The sequence below is a fragment of the Bufo bufo genome, chromosome 10 (genome assembly GCF_905171765.1).
Source record: "Bufo bufo chromosome 10, aBufBuf1.1, whole genome shotgun sequence".
NCBI lineage: Eukaryota > Metazoa > Chordata > Amphibia > Anura > Bufonidae > Bufo > Bufo bufo.
In genome coordinates this window covers 143855674-143868106 of record NC_053398.1, presented here as the reverse complement: position 1 = coordinate 143868106, position 12433 = coordinate 143855674, and the positions used below count along the sequence as shown (strand labels likewise).

Sequence of the window (12433 nt, the reverse complement as noted above, 5' to 3'; positions counted from 1 at the left end):
GGGGCTCGTCCTCTATACATTAACACATGGATGCACATTACATGAAAAAGTCGAAATAGAGTCCAACTGCCAATTGAACATACAGAGCATTTGGAAAGTCTTCAAACCCTTTCACTTTTTTCACATATTGTGGTCTTGTGGCTAAAAAAAAATTTTTTATATATATACAATTTCCCCCCATCAATCTGCTCTCACTACCCAAAATAAAAAAAATTATTTTATAAATGTATTAAAAAGGAAAAACAAATGTCGGATGGACATAAGTCTTCAGACCCTTTGAGGCCTCCCATTTCTCTGGAACGTCTGAGATGTTTCTACACCTTGACTGGAGTCACCTGTGGCAAATTCAGTTGAATGGACATGATATAGAAGGCACAGCCCGTCTATGTAAGGTCTCACACTGACAATGCATATCCAAGCAAAACCACGCCATCAGGAATAAAGAACGTGCCTGTAGAGCTCAGAGACAGGATTGTGTGGAGGCTCAGATCTGGAGAAGGGGACAAAAACAGTTCTGCTGCACTAAAAGGAGCCCAGTGGCCCCCATAATTCTTGATTGGAAGAATTTATACCAGCCAGGACTCTTCTTAGAGCTGGACCACCCCCACCAAACTAAGTAATTGGGAGAGAAGAGCCTTAGCAAGATAGGTGACCAAGAACCCAATGGTCACTCTGACTGAGATCCTGTGTGCAGATGGGAGAAACGTCCAGAAGGTCGACCATCACTGCAGCCTCCACCGATCTGGGCTTTATGGCAGAGAAGTCAGAAAGAAGCCTTTCCTCAGTGAAAGACACATGGAAGTTTGCACCTAAATGACTCTCAGACTGTGAGAAACACAATTCTCCGGTCTGATGAAACCAAAATTGAACATTTTCACCTAAGTTCTAAGTGTCATGTCTAGAAGAAACAGCAAAACAAAGTACAGAGATAGTCTTAATGAGAACCTGATCTAGTGCGCTCTGGACCGTAGACTGGGTCAATGGTTCCGATCCAGAGGGCTCTGGAGCTCAGACTGGGTTGAAGGTTCGCCTTCCAACAAGACAACACAGGAGCGGCTTAGGGACAACTCTGGGAATGTCTTTGAGCGGCCCAGCCAGAGGCCTGAACCCAATCAAATATCTCTGGGGAGACCTGAAAATGGCTGTCCACCGATGGTCACCATCCAACCTGACAGAGCTTCAGAGGATCTGCAGAAGAATGGCAGAAAATACCCAAATCCAAGTGTGCAAACCTTGTAGCATCATGCCCGAGAAGACTGCACCTTAGCTGCTCCTCTCTGCTTCCCTGATTCCCCATCACTTAATTGAGAGGTTGAGGTGGAGGGGAAGAGTCCAGGAAAGCAGAGAGGAGGAGCTAAGGTGCATCGAGTGGATAGGGCCTACCTTCAGTGCACTTCAGCCCTAATTTGAATATTCACTTTTTTCTCCTAAACACAGCAATGGATTGTTGGAAGAAAGGTATTTTTTTTTAATCAGGAGGGTGAGGCCTATAATAGGGTTGATCCTGCTGACAGATGCCCTTTAACTTAACTGTACAGCCCTTTAATCTCTTGCCTGGCATATCCGGGCAGTCGGTGACTCAAGAGCAGTGCCCCACTGACTATAGCTAGAGAAGTGGATCAGAAGGAAGCCACTAACCCACGTAAATGCAACCCCCATCTCTAAGAATGGGTTATATCTAGCGTCCTGGACCTCATTTTATCAGTCGTATTGGGACCCCCACAGTATGCACGTACCATTCTGCTAGCCCTACGCGTTTTGCACATCTCAATATCAATCCAGCCTTCATGATGTCCTATAGGCACCGTGCCCAGCCAGCTACCTGACATCCAGAGCTCGGAAGCTCTTGGCAAAGGCAATATTGTGCGAGGGGTTAATTTTTAGCAAAGACGACAGAGAGAAGGACCAAGGTGTTTAACTTGAAAGGACACAGCCTGAGAGCTGTCAGACAGGTTCAGGCAGAGCAGCAGAGAAGAATTCTCTTTAATGAAGCTCCTGGCCCTGATAAGCTGCGGCGTGTCGGCTTCAGAGTTCTGCTGTATGACCCGTGGCACCAAAGATCTGACCCTATACATATAGAGAGGGCAGCAGCGACCAGGTCTAACACAGTGCTACTGTGCCCATGCCAAAATAGCCAAACCGATCAGGACTCTTCGTGAGAAGCTGAAGGAGCTGCTGTTCCTGGATTTTAGAGACAACATAAAGACCCTTATTGATTCCCATAAACATTGCTCTAACGTAGAGAGGTTCGACCAGCGTCGGGCGGTCCGACAGGCAGCAGCGTTATGCGCTCCCTCTCTGAGGACATCTTTCTGCTCCACGGCTGGCGAGTCGATGGCGACACCGTGGTCTTCTTCCTGAAGTGAGAAGGAGAGGGTAGAGGCAGCAGGTCGTAGGAACTGCAGAAACCTGGGAAACAATGCAGGAAAAAAATGTGATATATTTTCAAATTGACGCATTTTTTTTAACTATTAACTTTTACTTACTATGGACTAATAGGAGAGAAGGCGCTTTGAAAACATTTAAAGACCACATCATAACTTTGTGATATTCTTTAGCAGTTTGGTTCCCAAAGACGACTCAAAGGGTTTAAGGTTATGGAGAGAGAAAGAGCAGCCATAACACATTACATAACTCCAGTCCATGAACTCCCGGAGATCTCCGATCAGTCACACGTTACATCTGCTCATTTCTAGAAGCTTTCTTTATAGACATAATTTAGAGACTCCTTATAGATAACTGTCCATTTATAATGCTTTAATTTTCACAGACTTATTATGTCCAACAGCTAATCACACAATATTACTTTTGGTTCATCTAGGGTCCCAATAGTAAAGCTACTGATCCTGAGTTACATCCTGTATTATACTCCAGAGCTGCACTCACTGTTCTGCTGGTGCAGTCACTGTGTACATACATTACTTATCCTGTACTGATCCTGAGTTACATCCTGTATTATACTCCAGAGCTGCACTCACTATTCTGCTGGTGCAGTCACTGTGTACATACATTACTTATCCTGTACTGATCCTGAGTTACATCCTGTATTATACTCCAGAGCTGCACTCACTATTCTGCTGGTGCAGTCAGTGTACATACATTACTTATCCTGTACTGATCCGGAGTTACATCCTGTATTATACTCCAGAGCTGCACTCCCTATTCTGCTGGTGCAGTCACTGTGTACATACATTACTTATCCTGTACTGATCCTGAGTTACATCCTGTATTATACTCCAGAGCTGCACTCACTATTCTGCTGGTGGAGTCACTGTGTACATATATTACTTATCCTGTACTGTTCCTGAGTTACACCCTGTATTATACTCCAGAGCTGCACTCACTATTCTGCTGGTGGAGTCACTGTGTACATACATTACTTATCCTGTATTGTTCCTGAGTTACATCCTGTATTATACTCCAGAGCTGCACTCACTATTCTGCTGGTGCAGTCACTGTGTACATACATTACTTATCCTGTACTGATCCTGAGTTACATCCTGTATTATACTCCAGAGCTGCACTTACTATTCTGCTGGTGCAGTTACTGTGTACATACATTACTTATCCTGTACTGATCCTGAGTTACATCCTGAATTATACTCCAGAGCTGCACTCACTATTCTGCTGGTGCAGTCACTGTGTACATACATTACTTATCCTGTACTGATCCTGAGTTACATCCTGTATTATACTCCAGAGCTGTACTCACTATTCTGCTGGTGGAGTCACTGTGTACATACATTACTTATCCTGTACTGATCCTGAGTTACGTCCTGTATTATACTCCAGAGCTGCACTCACTATTCTGCTGGTGCAGTCACTGTGTACATACATTACTTATCCTGTACTGATCCTGAGTTACATCCTGTATTATACTCCAGAGCTGCACTCACTATTCTGCTGGTGCAGTCACTGTGTACATACATTACTTATCCTGTACTGATCCTGAGTTACATCCTGTATTATACTCCAGAGCTGCACTTACTATTCTGCTGGTGCAGTTACTGTGTACATACATTACTTATCCTGTACTGATCCTGAGTTACATCCTGTATTATACTCCAGAGCTGCACTCACTATTCTGCTGGTGCAGTCACTGTATACATACATTACTTATCCTGTACAGATCCTAAGTTACATCCTGTATTATACTCCAGAGCTGCACTCACTATTCTGCAGGTGCAGTCACTGTGTACATACATTACTTATCCTGTACTAATCCTGAGTTACATCCTGTATTATACTCCAGAGCTGCACTCACTATTCTGCTGGTGCAGTCACTGTGTACATACATTACTTATCCTGTACTGATCCTGAGTTACATCCTGTATTATACTCCAGAGCTGCACTCACTATTCTGCTGGTGGAGTCACTGTGTACATACATTACTTATCCTGTACTGTTCCTGAGTTACACCCTGTATTATACTCCAGAGCTGCACTCACTATTCTGCTGGTGCAGTCAGTGTGTACATACATTACTTATCCTGTACTGATCCTGAGTTACATCCTGTATTATACTCCAGAGCTGCACTCACTATTCTGCTGGTGGAGTCACTGTGTACATACATTACTTATCCTGTATTGTTCCTGAGTTACATCCTGTATTATACTCCAGAGCTGCACTCACTATTCTGCTGGTGCAGTCACTGTGTACATACATTACTTATCCTGTACTGATCCTGAGTTACATCCTGTATTATACTCCAGAGCTGCACTTACTATTCTGCTGGTGCAGTTACTGTGTACATACATTACTTATCCTGTACTGATCCTGAGTTACATCCTGTATTATACTCCAGAGCTGCACTCACTATTCTGCTGGTGCAGTCACTGTATACATACATTACTTATCCTGTACAGATCCTAAGTTACATCCTGTATTATACTCCAGAGCTGCACTCACTATTCTGCAGGTGCAGTCACTGTGTACATACATTACTTATCCTGTACTAATCCTGAGTTACATCCTGTATTATACTCCAGAGCTGCACTCACTATTCTGCTGGTGCAGTCACTGTGTACATACATTACTTATCCTGTACTGATCCTGAGTTACATCCTGTATTATACTCCAGAGCTGCACTCACTATTCTGCTGGTGGAGTCACTGTGTACATACATTACTTATCCTGTACTGTTCCTGAGTTACACCCTGTATTATACTCCAGAGCTGCACTCACTATTCTGCTGGTGCAGTCAGTGTGTACATACATTACTTATCCTGTACTGATCCTGAGTTACATCCTGTATTATACTCCAGAGCTGCACTCACTATTCTGCTGGTGGAGTCACTGTGTACATACATTACTTATCCTGTACTATTCCTGAATTACACCCTGTATTATACTCCAGAGCTGCACTCACTATTCTGCTGGTGGAGTCACTGTGTACATACATTACTTATCCTGTATTGTTCCTGAGTTACATCCTGTATTATACTCCAGAGCTGCACTCACTATTCTGCTGGTGCAGTCACTGTGTACATACATTACTTATCCTGTACTGATCCTGAGTTACACCCTGTATTATACTCCAGAGCTGCACTCACTATTCTGCTGGATAAATAATGTTATGTATGTACACAGCTACACTAGCAGAATAGTATGTACAGCTCTGAGGTATACAGGATTTAAAGGGGTTTTCCGGTTGCCAATATTCATGACCTATCCTCAGGATAAGGCCTCCTGCACACGAACGTATTTTTTTGCGGTCCGCAAAAACGGGTCCCGTTTTTCCGTGATCCGTGACCGTTTTTTCGTCCGTGGGTCTTCCTTGATTTTTGGAGGAGCCACGGACATGAAAAAAAAGTCGTTTTGGTGTCCGCCTGGCCGTGCGGAGCCAAACGGATCCGTCCTGAATTACAATGCAAGTCAATGGGGACGGATCCGTTTGACGTTGACACAATATGGTGCCATTTCAAACGGATCCGTCCCTAATGACTTTCAATGTAAAGTCTGGAGTCCCTTTTATACCATCGGATCAGAGTTTTCTCCAATCCGATGGTATATTTTAACTTGAAGCGTCCCCATCACCATGGGAACGCCTCTATGTTAGAATATACTGTCGGATATGAGTTAGATCGTGAAACCTCATTTCCGACAGTATATTCTAACACAGAGGCGTTCCCATGGTGATGGGGACTCTTCTAGTTAGAATATACTACAAACTGTGTACATGACTGCCCCCTGCTGCCTAGCAGCATCCGATCTCTTACAGGGGGCTGTGATCAGCACAATTAACCCTTCAGGTGCCGCACCTGAAGGGGTTAATTGTGCTATCATATCCCCCTGTAAGAGATCAGGGCTGCCAGGCAGCAGGGGGCAGACCCCCCCCCCCCCCCCCCCTCCCCAGTTTGAATATCATTGGTGGCCAGTGCGCCCCCCCCCCCCCCCCTTCCTCCCTCTATTGTAATAAATCGTTGGTGGCACAGTGTGCGCCCCCCCCCCCCTTCCTCCCTCTATTGTAATAAATAGTTGGTGGCACAGTGTGCGCCCCCCCCCCTTCCTCCCTCTATTGTAATAAATAGTTGGTGGCACAGTGTGCGCCCCCCCCCCCTTCCTCCCTCTATTGTAATAATTCGTTGGTGGCACAGTGTGCGCCCCCCCCCCCCCCCTTCCTCCCTCTATTGTAATAATTCGTTGGTGGCACAGTGTGCGCCCCCCCCTTCCTCCCTCTTTTGTAATCGTTGGTGGCACAGTGTGCGCCCCCCATTGGCCCCCCTCCCTCTATAGCATTAACAACATTGGTGGCCAGTGTGCGGCCTCCCATCTACCCCCCCCCCCCCCCCCGATCATTGGTGGCTGCGGGTTACTAGCAATAGTACAATAGTAAAAGATTCATACTTACCTGGGAGCTGCGATGTCTGCTTCCGGCCGGGAGCTCCTCCTACTGGTAAGTGACAGTTCATTTAGCAATGACACTTACCAGTAGGTGGAGCTCCCGGCCGGACACGAACATCGCAGCAGCCGGTAAGTATGAATCTTCTACTATTGTACTATTGCTAAGTAACCATGGCAACCAGCGTCCTGGTTGCCATGGTTACCGATCGGAGCCCCAGCGATTAAACTGGGACTCCGATCGGAACTCCGCTGCCACCAATGATGGCGGGGGGGGGGGGGGAAGATGGGAGGCCGCACACTGGTCACCAATGTTGTTAATGCTATAGAGGGAGGGGGGCCGATGGGGGGCGCACACTGTGCCACCAACGAATTATTACAATAGAGGGAGGGAGGGGGGGGGCGCACACTGTGCCACCAACGAATAATTACAATAGAGGGAGGGAGGGGGGGGGCGCACACTGTGCCACCAACGAATAATTACAATAGAGGGAGGGAGGGGGGGCGCACACTGTGCCACCAACGAATAATTACAATAGAGGGAGGGAGGGGGGGGGCGCACACTGTGCCACCAACGAATAATTACAATAGAGGGAGGGGGGGGGCCGCACTGGCCACCAATGATATTCAAACTGGGGAGGGGGGGGGGGGGGGTCTGCCCCCTGCTGCCTGGCAGCCCTGATCTCTTACAGGGGGATATGATAGTACAATTAACCCTTTCAGGTGCCGCACCTGAAGGGGTTAATTGTGCTGATCACGGCCCCCTGTAAGAGATCGGGTGCTGCCAGGCAGCAGGGGGCAGTCTTGTACACAGTTTGTAGTGTATTCTAACTAGAAGCGTCCCCATCACCATGGGAACGCTTCTGTGTTAGAATATACTGTCGGTTCTGAGTTTTCACGAAGTGAAAACTCAGCTTTGAAAAAGCTTTATGCAGACGGATCTTCGGATCCGTCTGTATAAAAACTAACCTACGGCCACGGATCACGGACACGGATGCCAATCTTGTGTGTATCCGTGTTCTTTCACGGACCCATTGACTTGAATGGGTCCGTGAACCGTTGGCCGTGAAAAAAATAGGACAGGTCATATTTTTTTCACGGCCATGAAACACGGATCACGGATGCGGCTGCAAAACGGTGCATTTTCCGTTTTTTCCACGGACCCATTAAAAGTCAATGGGTCCGCGAAAAAAAACGTAAAACGGCACAACGGCCACGGGTGCACACAACGGTCGTGTGCAGGAGGCCTAAAAGTCATCAATATCAGATCGGTGGGGGGTCTATCTCCCGCCACCTCTGCCGATCCACTGTTTTTGAAGGGCGCTGTGCTCTGTTTAGCTGCTCGCCATCGACGCTACAGCAGAGAGCAGGAGTAATTACAGCTCCTCCATCCCATTCACTAGTAGTTACACTCCATCCCAAATGTGACGGAGGAGCCGTAATTACACTGCTCACTGCTGCAATGGCAAGCAGGTAAACCGTAAAGAGAACACAGCGCCCTTACTGCACTGCAGTCTCTTCAAAAACAGCTGATCGGTGGGGGTGCCGGAGGAGGACGCAATGATATTGGCAAACCGGCCAACCCCTTTAATTCAGGATCAGCACAGGATAAGTAATGTAATGTGTTCCTGATGGTTCCCCAGTATTAACAATTTCTATACGTAAGCTGATGGACATATCCTTTAAGGCCCCACTCACACGACCGTGTCCGTTTTATGGACTGCAAACCGCGGATCCACAAACATGGGCACTGGCCGTGTCTACCCCGCACCGCGGACCCATTGACTTCACCAGACAAGGATAGGACATGTTCTATCTTTGGCGGAGCTGCTGCACGGACCCGGAAGCACTCTTGTGGATCGCGGACCCATTGAAGTCATATTGGGGCAGTTGGTGACCACAAAGCAGTGCCCCACTGAATATAGAGATGTTCTAGATACAAAGACTAATGGTAAAAAAATCTGTTGCAGCGGTCTCATTCCCAGGGGGTCCGCACAGCGATGCGGGGTGCACACAGCCACAGATTACAGTCCACAAAACAGACTCGGGCGTCACATGGTTGTGTGAATGGCATTTATATTTACAAATAGTCCTCGTAGACCAAAAATCACTGGTACTAAAAAGCCATGTGAACGCTGCCGCCCCGACATGTTTCGCCGGAACTCCGGCGTCTTCAGGGGATCGGGCACATACAGACATATTGGTTTGTCATTCGACTCATCCAGGGTGCTATGGAAATGAAAAGGGTTGTCTCATCTGAGACAATGGGGGCATATCGCTAGGATGTGCCCCCATTGTCTTGTAGGTGCTGCACCTATCTCCTAAACGGAGCCCCGCAAATTGGTGGCTGGAAGACTCCAGTCCGGCCACCGCCAAGCGCTCTCCCACCACGCATGACCGGCCACTGCTCCACCTTCGCTTCTATGGACCCCAGCACTCGGCTATTTTTGGCGGCCCCATAGAAATGAACGGAGGGCACAGTGTGTTCTCCACCGCTTTCGGGGCTCCGTTTTCGATATAGGTGCGAGACCCGCGCCTATCAGACAATGGGGGCATATCCTAGCAAAATATGTCTCCATTGTCTGAGATGAGACAACCCCTTTGAGGGTTCCCTCCCTGGGCGTATGAATTGTCTTCGAGATTTATGTCAGGCGTTTCCACATGGCAGAGTTGGTAAAAAGGTCACTAACCCAAGGTCGAATACAGAGTCAGCGCTGTAATCTCAAGAGCGGTGATTCTTGCTGATGCCAGTATATACAGTACAAGGAAACCGGATCGGCAGGTTGTTATTCTTAGTTGAATTGGCTTTAATTATCGACAATTAGCTGAATATACAACACCCCGTATTTTCAGAGTCAGCCTGATCCACCGCTGGGAGTCTTCCCTGTAGAATAAATATCCTGTACCCCCATCACGTACCTCTGCCCGTCAGATGTTCAGACCCGTAGATAAGACCTGCTCAGGGCTGTGTTTGTCCGAAAGTCGGCTGACGTGTTTCAAGCCTGTGATGAGAAGTCAGGAGAGAAAGCCCACGAGTTCCACGCGGTTATCACACTGCTAGGTGACGTCATTTTACGCTGCTTAACGATACTGTTCATGGTAAACCTGTGGGCAAATTTGGTGGATTCGCAGTGGCGGGCAGGTGATTTGTGAGAAGGGGCCCCTGAGGATAAGTAGATCACAGGATTTCTCTGCTGCCGGGACCCCTATTGATCAGCAGCAATCTGCCTCAAACTGTGACGCCAGGTGTTTAGTACAGCAGCGCCACCACAGGGCAAATGTGGCATTACACTGCCCCCATCCATAGGCTGTTCAAATAACGCACAGATCTTCCGAGTCTGATAGATGAGGGTCCTGACTGGGCGACCGCCTTCTATTCGGGGTATCTGAAAATGGGGTTTCTAATGCAGACATCCCCTTTTATTTATTCAGCTCTATTTCTAACCAGGGTCTTGTTCCATAGGTTATAATATAATTGGGTATTTCTGGCCTGGCTGCTGACAGTTTCCAGAAAGTATTATCACTGTAGGGTTGTTGCGGGTTATCGAAATTTCGATACCCAATCGATACTTTTGTCCTGGTATCGATATGATACCGGGATTTCCATTTTTTCGATACTGGGCTGCGCAGTCTAGTATCTCTGAGCATGAGCGCGCTGCTCTCAGCGCGCTCATGTTCCCTCAACAGCACAGGGGAGTAGGAAGCAGTTTCTCCCTCCCCCTGTGCCACACTGCCAATAAAGAGAGAGGGGCGGGCGCACTGCGGCACCAATGATAGGACTTTTCCAACACGGAGCGGCGCCCAGCGATGTCCCAGCACTTACTATTATTCCTGGGCGCCGCTCCGTTCACCCACTGTGCCCCATTACTGTCTCCTCTCCTGCTCCATATGCTAATTACTATCGGAGCAATGGGAAGGAGACCATCAGCTTCTCTAGTGGGCGTTCCTTCTTCCTGCGCTGCGATTGGACAGCGCTACAGCCAGGGAGAAGGAACGCCCACTAGAGAAGCTGATGGTCTCCTCCCCATTGCTCCGATAGTAATTAGCATATGGAGCAGGAGAGGAGACAGTAATGGGGCACAGCGGGCGAACGGAGCGGCGCCCAGGAATAATAGTAAGTGCTGGGACATCTCTGGGCGCCGCTCCGTGTAGCCTAATACTCAATGTCTGGACCCAGGAAAAGTAGACTTTAACACATAATATAGGAGGCAGGTGACGGCAGCAGAATCGCATTGCCGGCACCCTACCTCTGACAGGGAGCTGCGATCAGCGGCAGTTAACCCCTCAGGTGCGGCACCTGAGGGGTTAACTGCCGCTGATCTGCCAGTACCCGCCTCCTGTATTAAGGGGTAAGTATCATTGGTGGCACAGTGCGCCCGCCACTCTCAACCCCTCAGTATTAAAATCATTGGCGGCAGTCGCCACAGGGTCCTCTCCCCTCCCCCTCATTGGTGGTGCAGTGACAGCTTCTGATCGGAGCCCCAGCTGTGTAAGCCTGGGGCTCCGATCAGTTACCATGGCAGCCAGGACGCTAGTGAAGCCCTGGCTGCCATGGTAACATCCCTGATGTTGTGTGCACAGATCACAGAGCAGCAGGGAGAGTGTGAGGTCCTATTCACCCTGATAGAAATCTATCAGGGTGAATAGGACAAGGGATGAAAAAAAATCCCAGGTTCTAGCCCCTAATGGGGGAAATAGTTATTAAATAAAAAGTGCAAAAAAAAAAAAAAGTAGTAGAAAAAAACCCTAACGAAATATTAAGTATGAATCACCCCCTTTCCCAATTTCACATATAAAATGTATAAACAATAAAAAAAACATATCACATATCGCCACATCAGAAAAGTCCAAACTATTAAAATATAAAAAAAATCTACGCGGTGAATGCCGGAACAGAAAAAATAAATAAAAACTGCTCGATTCGCCATTTTTTGAAATGCGGAATGCACATGGCTTTTTTGGTTTATTTTTCCGCGTGGTATCGAATGGTATCGAGTATCGCAATACTTTTTTATGGTATCGAAACCGAATCAAAAATTTGGTATCGCAACAACTCTAGATCACTGAACAAAAAAACCCCTAAAATTTAACTTTTAATATAATCATTAAAATTAAAAAAAACAAACCCCCAAAAACATAGATAATATATGGATAACATAGATATGCCTACACTCAGGATGCAACAGTCAGCGTAGTGCATATACCATATTAAAAAGCAACAGGGACAATAGACAATATGACACCTGCACATTTGATAAAGCATAGAACATGCAGTTAAATAACCAGAGGTTGTTGTAAAACTCACGGTTACTTGTCACCAGATAGTCTCCAAATATTGAAAGACTCACGGTTACTTGACACCAGGTGTTCTGTAGGCCAGCAACCAACAAGGTGGGGTGGGGAAGGTGTACTCTCCCTAAATTGTCCCTACCGGCTACCCCTGCCTAAGAGCATATGGGAAACAAGGGCAACAGTCTAGGAATAGAATAGAAGGGATGGAAACCGGAGATCGACATAAATCTCCAATTTCCAATAAGCAAATAAAATGCAAACTAACTCTGAACTGCGTGCGTTATACTACTACGGCGGTGAC

The 12433-nt window shown here is 47.2% G+C and overlaps 1 protein-coding gene across 1 annotated transcript in view; it reads left to right on the top strand.

Moving 5' to 3' along the window:
- The first annotated feature begins 2001 nt into the window (after positions 1-2001).
- NFAT5 (nuclear factor of activated T cells 5) overlaps positions 2002-12433 on the top strand; it is a 124597-nt gene continuing 114165 nt past the window's right edge. The window contains exon 1 of the mRNA XM_040410098.1: positions 2002-2375. The gene's annotated coding sequence lies outside the window, so the exon portion shown is untranslated. The remainder of the gene's footprint in view (positions 2376-12433) is intronic.